This window comes from Schistocerca cancellata, chromosome 1, assembly GCF_023864275.1.
Source record: "Schistocerca cancellata isolate TAMUIC-IGC-003103 chromosome 1, iqSchCanc2.1, whole genome shotgun sequence".
NCBI classification, from domain to species: domain Eukaryota; kingdom Metazoa; phylum Arthropoda; class Insecta; order Orthoptera; family Acrididae; genus Schistocerca; species Schistocerca cancellata.
The window spans coordinates 914,263,069-914,284,197 of NC_064626.1; positions in this window are offsets into that span (position 1 = coordinate 914,263,069).

The window sequence follows — 21,129 nt, forward strand, 5'->3', positions numbered from 1 at the left end:
GCGGTCGCCCTACCTTTCCAGCACGTTCATCCGTCACGTTCCCAGTCCGTTGAAATTTTTCAAACAGATCCTTTATTGTATCGCTTTTCGGTCCGTTGGTTACATTAAACCTCCGTTGAAAACTTCGTCTTGTTGCAACAACACTGTGTTCTAGGCGGTGGAATTCCAACACCAGAAAAATCCTCTGTTCTAAGGAATAAACCATGTTGTCCATAGCACACTTGCACGTTGTGAACAGCACACGCTTACAGCAGAAAGACGACGTACAGAACGGCGCACCCACAGACTGCGTTGTCTTCTATATCTTTCACATCACTTGCAGCGCCATCTGTTGTTGAAAATTGTAACTACTGTAATTTCGAAAGTTTGTCCGCCTGAAAATGTACTGTTGTCCCAAGCATATTGCAACAAACGGTGTATTTCTACCGCTGCTCGTTTAGTTTTCATTGCCGTTTCAAATATACCGGTAATTTTTGAAACACCCTATATATATATATATATATATATATATATATATATATATATATATATATATATATATGTGTGTGTGTGTATCTTTCCTTTTGGGCACGTCCGAAAGAACAGACACTACACCACACATATGCACACTGAGACGAGAGAAGTCATAGGATACCTCCTAATATTATGATGGACCTCTTTTTGTCCGTGTAGTGCAGCAACTCGACGTGAGTATGGACTCAAGTCGAGTCCCCCGCAGAATTATTGAGCCATGGCCTCTAGAGCTGCCCATAACTGCGAAAGTGTTAGCGGTGAATCATTTGGTGTACGAACTGCCCTATCGATTATTTCCTGTAAATGTTCGGGGGGATTCATGCCGCGCGATCTGGGTGGCCAACTAATTCGCTCGAACTGTGCAGAATGATCTTGAACCCAGTAGTCAACAACTGCGACCCCGTGACATCGCGCATTATCCTTCATAATTCGGGAGGACGACGGTTCAATCCCGCGTCCGGCCATCCTGATTTAGGTTTTCCGTGATTTCCCTAAATCGCTCCAGGCAAATGCCGGGATGGTTCCTTTCAAAGGGCACGGCCGACTTCCTTCCCCTTCCTTCCCTAATCCGATGAGACCGATGACCTCGCTGTCTGGTCTCCTTCCCCAAAAACCACCACCACTATCCTCCATAAAAAATTCACCGTTGTTCGGAAACATGAAGTCCATGAGTGGCTCGAAACGGTCTCAAGTAGCCGAAAATAACCATTTGTCGTCAATGATAGGTTCATTTGGACCGCAATACCCAGTCCATTCCATGTGAACACACCCCACCATTATGTAGCCAACACCTGCTGGCGTCGTGCCTTGTTGACAACTTGGCAACTTGGGTCCATGGTTTCCTGGGGTCTGTTACAACACTCGAACCCTACCATCAGCTCTTACTAAATCAAAACTGGACTCATCTGACCACGCACGTTTTTCAGTCGTCTAGTGTCCAGCCGATATCGTCGCGAGACCAGGAGGGGCGCTGAAGGCGACGTCGTGCTGTTAGCAAAGGCACTCCCTTCGGTCGACTGCTGTCATAGCCCATTAACGCCAGATTTTGCCGCACTGTCCTAACGGATACATGAGTCGTCCACCACACATCGATTTCTGCGGATATTTCACGCAGTGTTGCTCGTCTGTTAGCAGTGACAACTTCATGCAAACGCCGCCGTTCGCGGTCGTTAACTGAAGTGTTGTGTCGAATGTGGGGTGCCTAGGAAACCTGATTTCTCGGATCGCTAGACAACAATTCAAGCAAATCGTATTAATGAATTTTTATTACAGTAAGATAAATGACAGTACTTAGCTTTGTGAATTTACAATGGTGTTTCGGAAGCTACGAACGACGGACAAAACAAGAAAATCTCTTCTGTTTACACAACTCCTAATACAAGTGGAACAATACATTTCCTATGCCGCTGCTGTACAGCTCGTAGAACGGCTAGTCTTCAACTGGGCCGCGACCCAGGCGGCTCGGTGCTTATGTTCTCTTCGCCTAGAGTCCGCTGCTGTCTCGGTGTCGTCCTAGAGAGGGGTCGGCCAGCGTACCATTGGCTGACGTCTTCTTCACAGCACTCCCCGCTCTCCCGTTGCTGACCGTCGTGCCGGCGCTTGACTTTTACGCCGGAACATGAAGGCCGTCGGCCACAGCGTTGTCCGTGGTGAGAGGTAATGCCTGAAATTTGGTATTCTCGGCACGCTCTCGACACTGTGGATCCCCGAAATGGAAATGTCTAGATCCAACCACCATTGCGCACTCAAACTCTTAATTTTCCCGTCGTGCGATCATAATTACATCTAAAACCTTTGCACATGTATCACCTGAATTCAAATGACATCTCCACCAATACACAGCCCTTTTATACTCGTACCTTGCGTACGCCATACTGCCGCCATCTGTATATGTGCATATCTCTATCCCACGACTTTTGACATCTCAGTGTATATATGCCCCTTGACGGCAAAGAATTATACCTTCAGTGCAGAAACAGGATATGTCCGAACTCTTACGGGAATCAGGTGAATCTCTGACCAATGAGGACAATGGACAGTGGACACTACATATATAGAGCGCGAGAAATTGAGAATTGGATTGTACGGGAAGCATGCTCGGATAGCCGAAGCAATTAAGGCGACCGCTCACGTAAAGCGGCAAATACGGGTTCGAGTCGCGTTCCGACACAAATTTTCACTTGTCGCCACTCGATTTACTTTAACGCCCTATTGCGACTGAAATCCGCATTTCTCTTACGTCACATAAACTTCAAGGGTTTCTGGTCTTGAATTACTGTAATTGGCAGAGTTTGTTACTGTGTACGAGCAAAGAAGTGAGAATTTGGGTGCAGGTTTCACAGGCATTGTCACTTCAGTGTAGCAAAACATTAGCAGCTATGTATGAGCGCAGTGCTGCCTGATAAACTTCAACCACAAAAATATAGATTTGTAGGTACTCCTTCATGCAAAATACTGTTCATTACACTGAAATTAGCTCCAGCGAGATTTTACCAGAATCAATGCTCCACTTAAATCTAAAAAGCAAAGAACACTTAGGAGGTCTAGAGTGATTTGCAATGTACTGGTAGTAATGAGAAGTGTTCAGTATTTTTTTTTATTTTTCTTTTGTTTTGCCAAATTATTAGATAGGCGTTTTCCCCCATACAACATGTGAGATATCGTGTGTGGGCCTGTTTACACCCTTGATGATTTTAGTTATATGCTCAGAAGATGTCGCTTGCATTACGCGACACACGCTAGGCACAGAAACTTGTCTTGGATTGGGCCTAATGCTTATAAAACCAATCTCACTGAGAATGTAAATACCGGCTGTGAAAGCCCACATTGTATGAGCGGTGACCATTTATTATTTACGTAAATTAACATTTATTTTACTAAATTACTAATGTAGTTAACTAACATCCATAATAAATTCCGCAAAAGGTCACAGAACGATGCCATAAACGCCCACTTAACCATGGAGTCTCCAATTATGTTCCACAGGGATAGGTCTGGTCATCATGCTTGTCAGGAAGTAGACGACATATTGTAATGTACGTTCATCTTTATGACGTTATATATATATATATATATATATATATATATATATATATATATATATATAAACTAATATACGTTCATCAAATATATTGCATACATTTCCACCTCCCCCTCTCTATCTCCAACACCTCCACCTCTATCTGTCTGTTTCCCCACCCACCATCCCCACCTCCCCCTTATGGTGTCTGTCCTCTCTTTCCCACATCTGGTGTCCCTCTCCTCCTTCCCCCACTCTCCCTATCTGCCTAACACCTGGCCCCTCTCCTTATCTTCAGCAGTTGTCTGCTTATCCATTCCACACTTGTCTGCCCACTTCATCTTCTTCCTACACTTCAAGTAATGGTTCAAATGGCTCTGAGCACTATGGGACTTAACTTCTGAGGTCATCAGTCCCCTAGAACTACTTAAACCTATCTAACCTAAGTACATCACACCTATCCATACCCGAGGCAGGATTCGAACCTACGACCGTAGCGGTCGCTCGGTTCCAGACTGTAGCGCCTAGAACCGCTCGGCCATCCCGGCCGGCTCCTACTCTTCCTATCTATCCATTACCTTCTGCCACCCTCTCTTTATCCTCACTAAGTGTGTGCCCATCTCTTACACATCTGCTGAAACGAAATGAAATGTGCGTGAAACCTTATGGGACTTAACTGCTAAGGTCATCAGTCCCTAAGCTTACACACTACTTAACCTAAATTATCCAAAAGACAAACACACACACACCCATACCCGAGGGAGGACACGAACCTCCATCGGGATCAGCCGCATAGTCCATGTCTGCAGCGCCTTAGACCATTCAGCTAATCCCGCGCGGCGACACGTCTGTCTCGATGTCCATTTACCCTTCCACTATGTTCTCCTTCACACCTCCATTTCCCCAGTTTCTGCCCATTCTCTGATCCCTCTACCTATGTCCATCACCTCCTGCCCCCTTTCTCTGTGCTTCTCTTCCTCTTCTGTCTCTCTCTGTCCATTAACTCTGCCCTCTCCCTTTGACCATCTGCTCTTGCTCCCTATCCCTATCCATCTCATTCTCCCTACCTATTTCTGTTCATCTTCTCCTCGCCACCTCCCCCTCTGATCTCCCCAGTCCCTCTCTATGTCCACCTCCTCCTCCTCCACACTCTATCTGTCCATCTCACCTCCCACTCTCACTAACCATCTCCTCCTCCCCTGCCTCTATTCCTCCCCTCCTCCCACCTCTATTCCCTCCTCCCCTCTCTCTGTTCCTCTCATCATGCTCCTCTCTCCCTGTCTATCCCCTCCTGCCCCTTCCCTCTGACCATCCTCTCCTCTGTCCATCTCAACCTTTCTCCAGCTGTGCCCATCATTATACGTAGCCCCTGTAAAACAGGTTGATGAAGTGGAGTGATACTACTCCCACAACATACCTGTTGTGCAGAGCAGCCTATGTGAAAGGAGTCTGAAAACCCGTTTTGATGTGACATATTGACTGCTATGCAAAGCAGGCCAATAAAGTGGACCAATACTACTCTAACACACCTATCATGCAGATTAGCTTACATGTCAAGGGCGACAAAGCAGTTTCTTGCCCATGATGCAAAGAAGGTCGATAAGGCAGGCTGATGCTATTCCCAGACAAAATGGCTGTTAATTACTATCAAAGTTGCATCAAGGCAACCATTATTTTATACACATTAAATGCACAGCATATAATTAGAGTACATGTTGTGTCATAGCTTGACTCAAAGATGTAAACTTTTACAAGCATATAAATGAGTTTGTCTGTAAAACAATGTAAGTTTCATAATAAAAGTGCATAAATGTGCACAAAATGTAAGTATCACTAATGAAGAATTTTAAATGAAATTATCAAAAGAAAGCAACTAAACTGATAGTGCGCAACATACTGCCTTGCGGTATTATACAAATAGGGAACAACTGCACTGACTCATTAAAATGTAAAATTGGCAAAACATAATTATGAAAGTGAATATGAGAGAAAAAATATTATATATCAAAAATATTTACACAAATAGGTGTATGTACATGTAAACCAACTCAGGCATATTTATGCTAACAATTAAACAGACAACTGAACGTAAGGTTATGTTTGGATAATGACATGTGAATGCCAAACTAGTCTTATACCTAAGTATCAGCAAACCTCAGATAGCAAACCACAGATTGCATGGTAAATAAATGTACATTCCTTAATTATATAAGTAAATGCAATTGGTACAATATATGTGCAGAAAATGCAAATATGTCAAAGAAATAAGTCCGAACATATACGAAATTTCAGTGGTTTATGACTAAAAAAAATGTTTACTTAGCAACTTCATGTTAATATATATTTTAATATCCTAAAAGAGAATCATAGTATCATATACATTTTAATGATTGTTTGGAAATTATAATTTTAAAAATTAATAATTTGGCACACAATTTACATGATACCTGTACAATAGTATGTATACTGACATACCTTTAGTTGGTCTTTCACATTATGCGCCAAGTAAAAAATTGTTTTTAAGCTTCATGAAAAGAATGGTCATTGATACACTAGACTAAATTGTAGTAAAAATATACATGCTTGCTCCGTTTCTAATACCCTGCCTACCTGTTGAGCCTTATTTGACAAACAGTTTCTTGGAGTACTGGGCTGTGACCTCAGCGCCACTGCGAACTAAAGAAATCGTTGGAAAGGACTCGTAAACACACACTGTTTAACATGATAGTGAGCACCTCAACTTCGTTTATGTCTATGGCCGATGACGTCAGTTTCTCGTTGTTATATTCGTTGAACTACTGTATTCCTCCCAATGTCTCGCCAACATACAAACACAAAGTGACGTTACGACAGCTCTGTGAGCAGCACAATGTCATGCTGTCTACGCTTCACTTCACCTCCTGGCTGCCTGTCTGGAAATAGACAACAAACATTCATCACCCTTACTGCCGTTGTCGTCTGCCTATGTGAAGAACACTGGCTAAAAGTGTTGGTGTTGCACGCCAAAACATAGTAATATTTATTACTAGCTCACCGCAACCAGCTACTACAGTCACTCAATCATTACACACAGCAATTATCTACTACTGTCCACTAACTTAGGCACACACTAGCTACCGATTATTGTCTATTAATGTCAAGGTAATTGAGATATTCACTGAAAAAAACTTTTGTTTACTAATTCACGTGCTCTTCCAACATTTCTTGATGATGGAACAAATCAGTGTTTTGTGACAGAGATCGCAAGACTGCAGTTTTCTCTGGGCCATCTTTTCCAAATTTACAGTTTCTTTCAACTTCACCACACGCATGCGTAATTAGAAGTGAGCATAGCTAATGTGCATATTTTTATAAAAACGTGTCTGGATGCATGTAGGCTCCAACTACATGAATTTAAATTAGTTCTTCTACATAAAATGTCATCATGATTCAAATATAATTGATATAGATTGTCTTCGTTGGGATCTTCATTATTTTCTTTGACCATTTTAAGAATTTCATGTACCTGTTGTTCTGGTCTGATATTGTGCATAAAGTACCACATGAAGCTTTTACCTTCTGCACCTCTCTAAAATGAATTTCGACGTCTTTCTGTTTGGAATGGACAACTTTTGGTAGCCTCGATAGAGCATCCATACATTATGTTGGTGTCATTGTATATAGTAAATCACAAAATCATGTTCTGAAGTGCTAATGCCCACCAGATTAGCTCATTGCACATTAATTCACAATTTAGCAAGATGATCTGTAAGGACTATAGAAAGTCTCCCTAGCACGCAGAAACGAAACTTTTCAAAATTCCATATAATGGCAAGTGTTTCTCTTTCAATGACTATGTACTTTTTCCCTATTAGTAAGCACACATGTCATGGAAGCTGCAGCGTGACTTTTGATGATTCTATTAACTATGATCAACTGTTACCCTACTGAACCAACAGCATAATAGCTGCAGTCCGTACTAAGATAAAAATTTTCATTCAAATCGTGATGATGAAGTATTGACAAAATACAAAATTGTTTTTTTAGTTAATTCAAATATTTCATGATACTCTATACATTTCCTTTTTTAAAAGTTCCATGAGCAAAGACGAAGATAGATAACACTCTGGAATGAACTGGCGCTAGAAACTGTAAAATCCTGGAAAAGGATTTGAGTTTTTTACGGCACTTTGGAGCGGGAAAATTTCCCACTGCTGCCATTGTTATTGGATAAAATTCCATTCCACTTGTTGAAGGAATTTAATCTGTGATTTGAAGAGTTCTGATTTGTCTAAGTTGTTCGTTATAATAGGCCCCGTAAAAGCTTTTAGTAATCAGCATAAAATTTCTAAGTGTTCTTCCCACAGAGCGGTGCTAATTACAGTGTTGTCTATATTGAGTGTTACACTCTTGAATTATCATCCTGCCAGAACTTCATCTAGTGCTCTCATAAAGGCTGCTGATGAAACTGAAAGACCGAAAGGCATTTTCTTTAACTGGTTGCATCTGGTGTTACGTAAAGTAGTTGTGTACGCTCACCTATCTTCATCTAACAGTGGTAGCCAGTAACTACTCTTTACATCTAGGCTGCGTAAGTGTTTTACCCTTATAAACTTTTGTAGAAGACGCACCAAATTTTCCAGTTTGGCACGTTGTGGGAGACTGATGCAGTCGCGCTAGCGTCGACGACTATATGCACTGTACTGTCCTCCTTAGGTACGGCGTGGGCCAGATTACAGTACTCAATATCTGATAGTTAAATTGTCTGATCGTTCAATATCCTCCTTAGTTATTTACTGACTGCTCCTCTATTGGCCAACTGTGTTTCGTAAGAGTTACTGCTAACTGGTTCATGGCCCTTGGCTTTAATTTTGCTTGCGTATACCTTGATCCAAACCAGACATTTTTTGAAAACAGATCAGCTTAGCATCTTAATAGTTGTATCAGTTCTTCCCAGTTAGCTTGAGGTAGGTCCACTGTCTGAATCTTGTTTTGAACACTAGTCAGAGCATATTCATCGTTATTATTCTCACATAGCTCAATAGTTTCCTCTGATTATTTAAAACTACAGTTCTCTTTTCTCGAAAACGCATTAATCTCATATTCATGCATGTAGCGCCCATGTTATTTTCACTTCGAATCATTTAAATCTCACGTATTCACTCAGTTGTTTAACTTCGCACACAGACAACTCTCTTCCAAAGGTGTCGTATACTTCATCTCTATCAACCAATCAATACCAAAACTAAATCAATATTAAGGAATTCAACAATTAACACGCTCTGCTTGTGCTCATATTTGTGAAATCTGGATTTTAATAGTGTCTGACCTTTTATGGGTTGGCCTACAGCAATGACAACGCGAACACCGTTAACGAGAAATGTCGGTAATGCACCCAGATTGTTCAGTTGTGAAAAGAACTCGCCGCCCACACTCATTCTACATGTATCCCTTTTTACAATGAGGATTTAAGGTAACTTTATCAACTTCTTACTCCACTCTGTGGAGATCTTCACGTCTGTGAAAAGACCACATTTAATGGCGTTCATAATGATTTCTGCTCCAATTTCCTGTAACAATAAATTTCGGAGTGGTCCGTTTCCGAAACTTTATTTAGTTGTGTAATTTAGTCGCAGCTGCGGAATCTTTCTGCGTTAGCTAGAATGTACTACCTACTGCTGATACATGAAAATTTGCACCGGACCTTAACAAATTTTCGTGTGTCACCAATAGGTAACATCTTTATGCCTAATGCTGCTAATGTCAGACATATTCTGCTATTGTAAATAAATTTCATAAGTTTAGTACAGTTGCAAGGTCGTCGCCAGTGTCTGTTTCTTCATACATAGCTGGAAATAAGTAAGAAAATAAACTTTAATTTACTGGCGCACAGTTTCTTGGATTACGGTCTCTGCTTCTTGCACGTTCCGTCGATCGATTCTGTGCTGACCCCTTCAAATATTATCGATTTGATTGATGATTTGAATCTAATCTGTTCAGTAATCTTTATTCGGCCCTTCTTAGCATGCCGTCGTTTCGTCATTCGAATATATTTTAGTCTGAAATTGTCTTCGACATAGGTCAATAAAAAGGGAGGAAGGAAGATTAAGGGATTTTTTTGTATTTATCGGATTTCTGGATGTGCCCGTACAGCCATCTCAACGTTAGAAAGTTATTTGTGACGATACGAACGTAAGGACAGCACAACCAATACCCTAGCGGAGAAAATCTCCGACCCGGCAGGGATTCGAGCCCGAAGTTCTTCGTTTAGCAACCTGTCGCTTTGATCGCGCAGCTACCGAGGCAGACAATATTGACGTCCTGCCAGCAGAGAGGGCATTAGTGGCGGAGCATAAGCACTAGCTGCGGAAGGAAATCGGTCGTGCCCTTTCATAGGAACTATTCTGGCATTTGCCTGGAGTCATTTAGAGAATCTGGATGGTCAGATGCGGATTTGAACCATCCTCTGAAATTCGAGCCAGGTGGGCCAGTATCGGGATTTTAGCTTTCATTATTATTTCTTTTCCTTTGTTGACGTTCCGATGCGAGGATTTCAGTAGGCTTTATTATCAAACACATCTACTCCATATTCAATTGGACATGCATACCTTCAGTGGTAAGCCGGCCAGGGTGGCCGAGCTGTTCTAGGCGCTACAATCTGGAACCGCGCGACCGCTACGGTGGCAGGTTCGAATCCTGCCTCAGGCACGGATGTGTGTGATGTCCTTAGGTTAGTTAGGTTTAACTAGTTCTAAGTTCTAGGGGACTGATGGCCTTAGAAGTTAAGTCCCATAGTGCTCAGAGCCATTTGAACCCTTGAGTGGTAGCTTTTGTTTTAGAAATAGTATTAATTTTCTTCCTCTTTAACTGGATAGACAAGATAGGCATTGTCATCCCATATTTCTGCATATGCTCTCTCAAAGTACCATAATGTCTTGCGCTGCTCACTGGATCTTGAGTAATGTCCCGTTGTTTTTCTCGAGACAAAATTTATTTGGGAATGCGGTTTAAAATTTCTTGTACATGAGGATTTTGCGGATACGCTGATACCCCAGATATCTGATTTGCCTTTCATATGGTTTATGCACTTATTTATTTTCTGTGCAATGTTTTGGAAATACGTCTTCAAAATGTTTGAAAAAAGATACGGCGTAGATACCTTCTCTGGGTTCATATTCTTGTAAATCTCGTGCGCTCATCCCATTGCCTATAATTACTTGAGCAACATTAACAATGTTACGATATATTACACGTAATGCTGAATCTATCTTCTCACGTACAAACTTTTTATATGCTTCGCTCGATCTCTTCTCACATTGTGAAAATTTCCTTTAATTATGTCGACTTCTGGTAAAATTTTCTCTGACTTCCAGTCCATCCAGTGGTTTAAAATCCACGAGCTACCGGCCGAGTTCTCCTCGGCCATTGTCAAGTAGTGACTGTCGAATGATTGCTGCTGCCGTCTTTATATAGCCGCTCTGTGTACAGTGACGTCAGTGGTGCTCACTCTAGCGCCATACATGGTAATGTTTTCATCGCGCGCTTGCCGCGCCGGCTCCAGCTTTCCGATTGCCGGGCTCCAAGGTGTGCTTAGCTACAAGGTTGCAGTCTTTATTGAGTGTGTTATCAGGAATTTTTAACTCGATCGCTCCTTTTTTAACACTGTCACAAAAACTATAACAGATGTCTCGGCAAATGCAATACTGTGTTCGTCTCTAAAGCATGTCCCGCCATCGCTGATTTCTCAGGAAATCGTAGGCGAAAACTAGTGCTCCACACGGTGCTGCTCAATAGTACGAACAGTCTGTCCGATATAAAACTGTTCAGACCAACACGGTATTTAACATACTCCTGGCGTTCTAAGCCCAACATCTTCTTTCACAGGTCTCATTGAATGTCGAATTTAAGCCGGTGCCTTAAAAACCGTATCGATTTTATGCTTCTTTAGGAGCCGGCTAATCTTTCCTGTTATTGAGCCAGAACGGCAAGAACGCAAACTTTTTCGTGACCTCCTCAGAGGTCTTCTGCTTATGTTTCACCGGCAACATGGCTTGCGAAATCTGGCGGTTGCTGTAGCCGTTTTCTTTGAAGACTTTCCGTATGTGGCTCAGTTCCTTCCGAAGGCTTTTAGCGTCTGAAACGGCTTCCGATCGATGCGCCAATGTCCTCAGAAAAGAACTTTTCTGTGAAGGGTAGTGATAGCTGGTAGCATGCAGATATCGGTGTGTGTGGCTGTGTTTCCGATAAACACTGTGGCTGAGACACCCATTTTCTATCCGGTGGACGAGGACGTCTAGAAGAGGCAAGGCACCATCTGTCTTTACCTCCATCGTGAATCTGATATTATCATAGATGCTGTTGACGCGGTTGAAAAGTTCTACCAACTTTTCACGCCCATGAGGCCAGACAACGAATGTTACTTCAACGTAACGATAAAAGCAAGCAGGCTTTGTAGAAGCCGTGTCCAGGCAGTGTTCTCAAAGTACTCTATGAAGAGGTTATAACTGGAGCTAATGAGCTTCTCATCGCGACGCCGTCCGTCTGGTTAAAATAATCTCCATCATACAAAAAATACGATGACGTCAGAGTGTGCTTAAATAAGACCACAACAGTGTCGTCAAATAACCGGGAGAGTAAATCTAAAGAGTCTTGTGAGACAGACCAGCCAGTGAGTTAAGTCAGCCAACGACCTGGACCAGCCGGTGAGCTGTTGGAAGTTGATTGAGTCCTGAGTAACTTTGCAATCCATTCCTTGTGACCAGGGGCTCAAGACCACTACTTGTGTAGCTCACATAATAGCCAACGACATCCTGAGTATGATGCTACATTAAAGGATACGGAGCAACGACTGGCTGAAATTTGTGATTTTCTTTTCAAATCAAGAGCAAATAGATAAGGTGTAAGCAGTAACTGTTTACAATTTACCACAGTAGTGTAGAAGAAGTCGAGAGGAATGGTTTGATACAGGACACTTGTGGTCTATCAAGTCGGGAAATTACTTTGGCTACAGAACTTCCCAACCTACAGTGCATGTGCATCATTTGAGATTTTCAGTATTTTCTCGCTCTCCTCATGCAAACTATCGATTCTCAAGGAAAAACTAAATAGTACCAGATGAAAAAGTATAGTAGTTTAATTTTGTTCTGAGATACGTTTCCGCTAGGGGCCACATTTTATGAGTCATTCAAGACCCATCTGAGCTCTTAATCCTCAAACAGCTGCTTCTCTTTTCTCCAAAGATCTCTAATTTTCCTCTATGCTGCATCTGTTTTTCCGTAGTCATGCATCCTTGTAAAGCATGTTTTCACTTCCTATAATATCATTTTTTAGACGTCTTTATTCCCTTTGCTTGTTTCATTTACTGCATGATTATGTTTTTTCCTTTCATCAACAACGTTAAACATCTCATACATTATCCGCTAAAGTCTGCTGGGTCTTGTCCTTTTGCCTCTTTGACCTTCTACTGCCTTCACTGTTTCACTTCTCAGAAATACCCATTCGTCTTCTCTTGTATCCCTTACCACTACTTCAGTCACTTGTTGCTCCACAACCCCCTCTTTCTTTCAGTTTATCCACGATCCATTTCCTTAATTTCTTGCCTTTCTGAGATTTCTTCAGTTTTAATATACATATAAACAACAAATTATGGTCAGAGTCTAACCACCTCTGGAAATGTTTTGCAGTATGAAATGTGTTTTCGAAATCTGTTTTACTATTTTGTTAATATATTTGTAGATTTCCAGTGTCTCCAGTTCTCTTACACAACTGTCTTTCATGATTTTTAAACCAAAGACTGGCAATGATTAAATTGTACGATGTTTAAAATTCTGCCGCGTGTCTTCTGCTGTCTCTCTTCTCCCTCGGCCAATGTTCTGCTACCAGTATTTCTTCTCGTTTGTTTCCTACTATCTTGTGCATGAGGTTCAGCGTAAAATGAACATGTTTTACAGCAAAAAGATTTTTAAGACTTGAATATGACAGCAAAGTCCTTTGAAACCCGTTGTCTTAAATAAAGAAATATTTTATGTGATTATGGCTGGCTAATGGTTTTTAACAATGGAAACTGATTGATCTTCGGTACTCTCAAACTGAGAACATTCAATCCTACTATCGAATTTCAGTCTCCCATCAAAATTAGATTCTCCTCTCATTTAACTGTTGGAACATTTTTTCAATCTGGCCATACATTCTTTTACTCTCTTCATCGTATACCAAGCTAATAGGTAGTCGTGTATTACTGTTGTGGATGTTGTATGGGTCGAATGATAAGTTCTTAGTTTATTACGTGCATTTAATTTTATTATTCATTATTAGACCTACTCCTACATTACCCCTATTTATGTTGTGTTGATAACTCTGTACTTACCTAAACAGAAGTCCTGTTCTTCATAGGTCACAGCACTTCACTAATTTCAACTATGCCTAACTTGAACCTATACATTTTCCTTATTAAATTTCTAGTCTACCTACCCAACTAAGGGACCTAATATCCCACTCACTGACCCATTGAATGTCAGTTTTATTTTTCTTGCTGACGACGTCCTCTGGTGTAGTCCCTGTTCGAGGATCTGAGTGGGTTACTATGTTCCCTCCGGATTATTTTATTCAGGAGAACGCCATCATATTAATCCATATAGTACAGCTGCATGCCGTATGGGAAAAGAACAGCTGTAGTACGAGCATTGCAAGATTAAGTTAACTAGTGTTACAAGGGCAGATCAGCCAGTCGTCCTCTCTAGTGCCTCTGAAAAGGCTGCTGCCCCTTTTGAGGAACCACAAATCAGCCTGGTCTCTCCATGGATAACCCTCTGATATGGTTACACAGCGAAGTCCATGGTTCGTATGAGATGAAAATGGGTACAGAGCTGCAATTATATGTGTGGTTTCTGTTCTTTCAGACACGTCCGAAAAAACAGACAGCAACAATCGCCTTACGCGGCATTAAATTCGTAACTAAAGGGAAATTTGTATGACGTAGCTGCTTTAGGCGTTAAAATAATTCAACAGCTGCACTTGAAAATTTGAGACCGGCTCGGGTCTCGAACTCGGATTCTCCACTTCTCATAAACGAATATGTCCGAAAGAACAGACACTACACGTATAATTGCATAGATTCGCCTCGACTGGCATACGACTATTTCAGTGCGGATGCATACCATGGTTCGTCCTCGTGCGTGAATATGGGGAAAATGAACGGGGTTCCAACGTCAGTAGTGAGTAGCACATGGAAATTTAAGTCGGACGTGAAGCATGTCCAAATGGTCGAGACGACCGTTAGTGAGAAGTGGAGAATACAGGTTTAAGTCCTGGTCGGGTTACATATTTTCAAGTGCAAACAATGGTTCAAATGGCTCTGAGCACTATGGGACTTATCATTTATAGTCATCAGTCCCCTAGAACTTAGAACTACTTAAACCTAACTAACCTAAGGACATCACACAACTCCCAATCATCACGAGGCTTTCAAGTGCAGACGTTGAATTATTTCAACGGCCAGAGCAGTTACATCATACAAATTTCTCTTTAGAATGGAAATGCAATAATTCCAAAACAAAATAACATAACTGTCAAATGGCAACAGGATTATCAGTAATATATTTGTGGCGACTCTAGTCACGTTCACGTTTCCGTCACTACTCGGCACAGTCGAAGTCCTGCAATCACTCTGGTAGTGTGAAATTCAAAACTCCAACATGGCAAATCCGTTCAGTAATGACCAACACATTATATTAATTGACTTCCTGCAGGCATACGACAGCAGTAATCGGACCGCCCTCTGAAAGATAATGCAGTAGTTGAGCATACCATTGAAGTACATTGAGAAGAGTGCAGCTTGTTACAACGGATCAAGTACGCTTTGCAGATCAATTATCGGCGCTCTTCACAATTATGAGTGAGTTGAGACAGGGCGATCCTCTCTGTTCTGTTCAACATAGCACTGGAAAAGGTGAGACGTGCAGTTGCCCGTAATAGGGCGCGGGAGATGGTTGGAACTGATATGATTCTTGCATTTGCAGAAGATGTGGTGATTGTGGGTGAAACTTTGAATGAGGTGACAGCAGATACCTCTCGATTTACGCTGTAAGCCAGCAATCTAGGATTACTGGTCAGCAATGAGAAGACAAAGTATGTGGTAGTCTCTCGTCGACAAAAAGATATGGATACCATCAGTACAGACGGTCACAATTTTGAAAGAGTTGAAAAATTCAAGTACCTGTGGTTAATATTGTCGAATGCATGTGAGATAGAGAAGGGAATTCGATAAAAAATAATAAGTGCGAACCGGGTTTACTACAGTTTAAACCACCTATACATGTCACGCCTCGTATCCCAGGAAAGTAAGATACAGCTATACATGTCACTAGTGCGACCGGTTGTATTGTATGGTTGTAGACAGAAAATATATGCCTTGGATTTCCGATAACTTTGGTACACCTCCTTTCTTATCGCTTCAGTTTGTGGCATTGGTATCTCTGAACTTTGACATCAGCAACAACTGGATTTTGAAGCTTTCCTTTGTTACACGATGAATAGTTTTATCTCGTTTAGACATTGTAGCGCTATTACCGAAAGTGGCAGTCTGGGTTACAAGAAGTGCCATGCTGTGAGATGATTATAGACCCTTTGATGATGAATCCAGCAACTGAACGTATTTGCTACTGCCTGCATGAGAGCTCTGTTATTACCAGAGAAACGTCCCCAAATATTAATTCCAGTTTCGGGAGTGGCAACTGCTGTTCTGAAACGGTGAACTTCGTCGTGTGAACAGCACACTCGAAAGTCGTATAATTTCTCAATCAGCTCTTCCTCTCGCAAAATAATTCCAACTGCAATCTGGTAGATGGTCGGGTAATGTGTTACAGTACCTGTAATCATACCTGCGACAATGATAGTACGAGTATGCAAGGTGCCATGAATTCTTTTGGAAATATGTGACAGTATCTCCAGGAAGTTCTCACTTCAGAGGACACCGAATTCATATTTAGTTCCATTCTGCATTTAGTTCCTTGTTTATATCACAATCTGTGCTCCTGTTCTTTCATAATTCAAAGTTGCGAGGATGCCGTATTGCGAAATACAACTATATTCGCGATACCATAATCTGATAGCAACACAACATCACGACCGAAGTGGTCTAGCAACTTCTTACGTACAGTCTTAACACTGCGGATTGTCACCACTTTCTGTACACACACTGTACATACAGATTTAATTCAAAATTAATTTTTGGCCACTGTTCATCTGCTGAATCACACGTCTCAAAAAGTCGTTATCGTCCTCATCTTCCTTTTTGGCTTCTGCAGCTGCGGCAACGTTAAAACTTTCCATGAATGCGCATCAGCAGTTTCAGTGACGAAGATGCTTGCCGTCTCTTTCCATTACGCACCGCATGACACAAAATACACAATGCCGAAGAAAATCAAAAGCCAGAAGTTCGGAACGGCGGCATTTTCCGTGTTTCACTCCCAGATTCTCTTACAATTTTGTGCTTATTTACGAACTTTGCGATACGACAATTTGACGTATACGCTGTTACACAACCTTTATGACGAACAATTGTCATATTTGAATCAGCCTGCAATTGTTAGTATGGGTCATTGTGCACAGCGTCACCTCTCGTCTCACTCGCGATGATGACTACTAAATTCTCTTGCCGTTTGCAGTAACTAACAATTCTGGTTGATTGACAAGGGAATTCAGGAGCATTTCTCAAATAGCGTTTAGGCATCTTTATTATTTCCAGAATGAGATTTTCACTCTGCAGCGGAGTGTGCGCTGATATGAAACTTCCTGGCAGATTAAAACTGTGTGCCCGACCGAGACTCGAACTCGGGACCTTTGCCTTTCGCGGGCAAGTGCTCTACCAACTGAGCTACCGAAGCACGACTCACGCCCGGTACTCACAGCTTTACTTCTGCCAGTACCTCGCCTCCTACCTTCCAAACTTTACAGAAGCTCTCCTGCGAAACTGCAGAACTAGCACTCCTGAAAGAAAGGATATTGCGGAGACATGGCTTAGCCACAGCCTGGGGGATGTTTCCAGAATGAGATTTTCACTCTGCAGCGGAGTGTGCGCTGATATGAAACTTCCTGGCAGATTAAAACTGTGTGCCCGACCGAGACTCGAACTCGGGACCTTTGCCTTTCGCGGGCAAGTGCTCTACCAACTGAGCTACCGAAGCACGACTCACGCCCGGTACTCACAGCTTTACTTCTGCCAGTACCTCGCCTCCTACCTTCCAAACTTTACAGAAGCTCTCCTGCGAAACTGCAGAACTAGCACTCCTGAAAGAAAGGATATTGCGGAGACATGGCTTAGCCACAGCCTGGGGGATGTTTCCAGAATGAGATTTTCACTCTGCAGCGGAGTGTGCGCTGATATGAAACTTCCTGGCAGATTAAAACTGTGTGCCCGACCGAGACTCGAACTCGGGACCTTTGCCTTTCGCGGGCAAGTGCTCTACCAACTGAGCTACCGAAGCACGACTCACGCCCGGTACTCACAGCTTTACTTCTGCCAGTACCTCGCCTCCTACCTTCCAAACTTTACAGAAGCTCTCCTGCGAAACTGCAGAACTAGCACTCCTGAAAGAAAGGATATTGCGGAGACATGGCTTAGCCACAGCCTGGGGGATGTTTCCAGAATGAGATTTTCACTCTGCAGCGGAGTGTGCGCTGATATGAAACTTCCTGGCAGATTAAAACTGTGTGCCCGACCGAGACTCGAACTCGGGACCTTTGCCTTTCGCGGGCAAGTGCTCTACCAACTGAGCTACCGAAGCACGACTCACGCCCGGTACTCACAGCTTTACTTCTGCCAGTACCTCGCCTCCTACCTTCCAAACTTTACAGAAGCTCTCCTGCGAAACTGCAGAACTAGCACTCCTGAAAGAAAGGATATTGCGGAGACATGGCTTAGCCACAGCCTGGGGGATGTTTCCAGAATGAGATTTTCACTCTGCAGCGGAGTGTGCGCTGATATGAAACTTCCTGGCAGATTAAAACTGTGTGCCCGACCGAGACTCGAACTCGGGACCTTTGCCTTTCGCGGGCAAGTGCTCTACCAACTGAGCTACCGAAGCACGACTCACGCCCGGTACTCACAGCTTTACTTCTGCCAGTACCTCGCCTCCTACCTTCCAAACTTTACAGAAGCTCTCCTGCGAAAAAGTTTCGCAGGAGAGCTTCTGTAAAGTTTGGAAGGTAGGAGGCGAGGTACTGGCAGAAGTAAAGCTGTGAGTACCGGGCGTGAGTCGTGCTTCGGTAGCTCAGTTGGTAGAGCACTTGCCCGCGAAAGGCAAAGGTCCCGAGTTCGAGTCTCGGTCGGGCACACAGTTTTAATCTGCCAGGAAGTTTCATCTTTATTATTCTTCACAATCTCCAATCTAAAAAAGGAAAAGACATTACTTAAGCAACATGAGGAAATAATCAGATTTCTATTGTAAAAACAAGTGAAAGCCTTAAGAAATATATTAACCCTATTCTACTATTTACCGTCCGCCTCGATGGCTGAATGGTGCTGGCACGGTAGCTCAGGTCGTTCGGTCAGAGGGCTGCTTAGCCTCTGTAATAAAAAAACTGAGTAAAGTAACCAACTATCAACTTGAACGGATGTCCTGTGACGTCCGCCCAGACCAAACTCAATGAACTATACCGAACAAAATGAAAAAAAAAGGGCAGCGTGACGGATTGCCATCCTAAGGGGCCCAGGTTCGATTCCCGGCTGGGTCGGGGTTTTTCTCCGCTCAGGAACTGGGTGTTGTGTTGTCTTCATCATCATTTCATCCTCATCCGGCTCGCAGGTCGCCCAATGTGGCGTCGAATGTAATAAGACCTGCACCAAGGCGGCCAGACCTGCCCCTAAGGGGCCTCCCGGTCAATGACGCCAAACGCTCATTTCCATGAACTATCTACCTACAATTTCCCAGCAATGCCAAAGTTGCACCCGCATTACTCTTGAGCGGATTCCATGATAAAACTTTAGGCGTAACTCGTTTCCACGTCCTTGATTTCTGCCACTGGACTACGGATATGGCGGAGAAGAGAGTCTATTTTCAGACCAAATCTTCCACTCTGAAGCTTGTAAATTTAGCCAGAATATGTACAAGTACTAATGGGCAGCAGGTACTCTGCAATAATTGTATATTTAAAGTGGCGCATGTCATACGTGTGAGTTGAATTACATCGCCCTGCGTGAGTTCTGCTCATTTGTTTTTCCACCAGCTTGCGTGGAGAAATTCTACATATGCGTTGTAATGCACAGTATTAATTCTTTGAAAGGATGTGCTCCAGTATCCGACATAACTTTCTTCTGTGTTTGTGAACCTAATTTTCCGTGTTGCGTGTTTCTGTTGGCATAACGTTCTATAAATTTGGCAGATGTAAACAAAGATATAATTAAGTTACAATGAAATGACTACCCCTAGCTGCAAACAGGCATTGATATAAGTCAACAGGGACAGTTGAAAATGTGTGCCCCGACCGGGGCTCGAACCTGGGATCTGGTGCTTACATTACAGATGCTCTATCCATCTGATCCACCGAGGACACAGAGAATACTGCGACTGCAGGGACTTATCTCTGACACGCCCCCCGTGAGACCCACATTCCCGACTTATTGTCCCGCACTATATTCATAGTGCCCCTTCTCATTATACTCATTGCTCGAAGCTTTTTGCCAATTCCCGTAAGAGTTGGAGCACTGTTTGTGCACCCGCACAGGAGAAGATGGTCAAATCGCCGGTGAGCCTATTATAGATATATATGAAGATGGGATCTGATCTTTAGGACATGTGCGAAACAACAGATACCATCGGTGACCATGCAGCTCGTTAGAATAAAATTACAATGAAATGAATACCCCTAGCTGCATACAGGGACTCCGAAAGAACAGACACCATCTTCATTATATATGCCCGAGCGGGGCATACATTTTTTTCTTTATTGTGATTTTAAAACCTGTACAACCTGTACAACATTCTACGCTGCTCTTCAGCCGTAGAATAGACAATGAGAAAAAAACATAAGGAATACACATAATTTGCATAATGGCGGGTAATAAAACAGTAGACACATAAATACAAAACCACTGAGCCGTTCACACTCGACGATAATCCACACTACAAACTGTTGGCACGACGCACAAACACTGACGACGTCGATGGCACATGTGAACGATGGAGTGTGACGGTGAACACTAAACACGAAACACGACGGCACACACGAGAAACGGATGGCGATGATCTCCGGCGCGCGAATGTTCACGTAACATGTGCGAGTCCGGGGACCTGCCAAGAGGGGGAGAAGTGTGAGGGGGAGGGAGATGGGAGAGCAAAGATACCAATGGCAGAGGAGATGGGAGGAGGAGTAGAGGGACGGGGGTAGGGGAAGTCTGGGGGAGGAGTGGGAAGAAAGGGAGGAGGGAGGGAAGGAAGAGAGAAGGGAGGGAGGGTGCCCAAAGGAAAAAACACAGGAAGTGGGAGGGGAGGATCAAAGTTGATAGGAGGGGTAGATGGAGGAGAGGAGGGTATCATCAGGGAGGGGGAGCTGGCGGAAGCCACCTTGGGAAAGGGTAAGGAGGGTGGAGAGATGGAGATCAGGTGGGATGTGGAAGTACA